The 2,188-nt window shown below is 38.6% G+C and overlaps 1 non-coding gene across 1 annotated transcript; it reads right to left on the reverse strand.

The window, feature by feature from the left end:
• Positions 1–1,848: 1,848 nt before the first annotated feature.
• Positions 1,849–1,955, reverse strand: LOC138424053 (U6 spliceosomal RNA). The gene has a single exon (XR_011250623.1). It is a non-coding gene; the product is annotated as a U6 spliceosomal RNA (small nuclear RNA).
• Positions 1,956–2,188: the final 233 nt, after the last annotated feature.

Below are 2,188 nucleotides of genomic sequence, written 5' to 3' on the forward strand. Positions count from 1 at the left end.
CAGTTTGTTGTGATCCACACAGTCAAAGGCTTTGGCGTAGTCATTAAAGCAGAAGTAGATGTTTTACTGGATTTCTCTTGCTTTTTTGATGATCCAGTGGATGTTGGCAATTTGATCTCTGGTTCCTCTACTTTTTCTAAATCCAGCTTGAACATCTGGAAGTTCATAGTTCACATACTATTGAAGCCTGGCTTGGAGAATTTTGAGCATTACTTTGCTAGCATGTAAGATGAGTGCAATTGTGTGGTAGTTTGAACATTCTTTGGCATTGCCTTTCTTTGGGAAGATTAAGATTAGCCCTTTTAAAAGGCTTTGATTAATCTCAGAATGTATAAGTTTAATTTTTAGATGTGGGTTGATGGTGAACTCTTAGATCTTAATTTGGGGAGATGCAAAAAAGTGATAGTGATTTTTGTAGAGGGAGATGTTGTGCTAAATGAGGCAATTTGTCCAGTGTTATTTTTACAAGGTGACTGGCAAACTTTGGAGAAGGGAAGTGATGTATAGAGGCTCTGCTGCAGCAGTTCATCAGCTAAGTGCACATCTACTGTACTCTGAATATTGAAAGTGTAATTAAACAACTGATATCAGCTACTCCATTCCCAGGATCCTAAGATCCTATGGAATTGGAATATACATATTTAAGGAGGAGAAAAATTTCTGTTTGAGACCTAGGATAATGAAGAGTTGTGATAAAAATTGGATTTATAAGAAGTAAGAATATATATTAGTTAGGGTCTTAGTGGAAAATAGTTGACTCCTACAAAGTGGGTAATTTTCAGAGAGTTTAAATAAAACTAAATGTATAAAGGTATAGACAGGATATCCAGAAATTATGGGGGATTTTTGGCTGAGATCACAGACGTTAAAGCGTCTGTCTACGATGTGGGAGATTCGGGTTCAATCCCTGGGTTGCGAAGATTCCTTGGAGAAGGAAATGGTAATCCACTCCAGTACTATTGCCTGGAAAATCCCATGGACAGAGGAGCCTGGTAGGCTACAGTCCATGGGGTCACTAAGAGTCGGACACTACTGAGTGACTTCACGTTCACGTTCATGTGTGGTATCCTCAGGCTACTAAGGAATTTAAGGCATTGCCTGTCCATCCCTGGGTCTGAATGAGCAGGTAATAATCACAACTGAGAGAAGGGGAGAGAGAGGGAGAGAATGGGTCAGATGGGGAAAGAATGACTTTGGCCAAAGTCAAAGGTTAGTGGGAATGTAAACTGGTATAGCCATTTATAAAACAGTATGGAGATTCCTTAAAAAAAAAAAAAACTAAAGAAATAACCACCATATAATTCAGCAACTCTACTTCTAATATATATCTGAAGGAAATGACATCACTGTAGTCATATCTCTATGTCACTGTATCATTATTCACAGTAACCAAGATATGGAAACAGCCTAAATGGCCATCTATGGGTAGGTGGATAAAGAAATGTGGTGTATTGGAATATTATACAGTGGATATAATATATTGGAATATTATACAGGTCTTTCCCTGGTGGCTCAGAGGTTAAAGCATCTGCCTCCAATGCGGGAGACCTGAATTTGATCCCTGGGTTGGGAAGATCCCCTGGAGAAGGAAATGGTAACCCACTCCAGTATTCTTGCCTGGAGAATCCCATGGACGGAGGAGCCTGGTAGGCTGCAGTCCATGGGGTTGCAAAGAGTCGGACACGACTGAGCAACTTCACTTCACTTCACTTTACTTCATACAGTAGATTACTATTCAGCCATGAAAAAGAAGGAAATCCTATCATTTGTGACAAAGTGGATAATTCTAGAGGACATTATTCTAAGTGGAATAAACCAGACACTGAAAGACAAACAACATTTCTTAAAAAAAATATGGAATACTTCATGAATTTGCATGTCATCCTTATGCAGGAGCCATGCTAATCTTCTCTGTATCATTCCAGTTTTAGTATATGTGCTGCCAAAGTGAGCATGACAAACATCATTTAATCTTACTTATTTGTAGTATCTAAAATAAACTTACTCAAATGAATTCTTTTTTAATGGCTGAGTAATATTCCATTGTGTATATGTACCACAGCTTTCTTATCCATTCATCTGCTGATGGACATCTAGGTTGTTTCCATGTCCTGGCTATTATAAACAGTGCTGCAATGAACATTGGGGTACATGTGTCTCTTTCAATTCTGGTTTCCTCGGTGTGTAT

Source organism: Ovis canadensis, chromosome 18 (assembly GCF_042477335.2).
Source record: "Ovis canadensis isolate MfBH-ARS-UI-01 breed Bighorn chromosome 18, ARS-UI_OviCan_v2, whole genome shotgun sequence".
In the NCBI taxonomy this organism is placed as follows: Eukaryota; Metazoa; Chordata; class Mammalia; order Artiodactyla; family Bovidae; genus Ovis; species Ovis canadensis.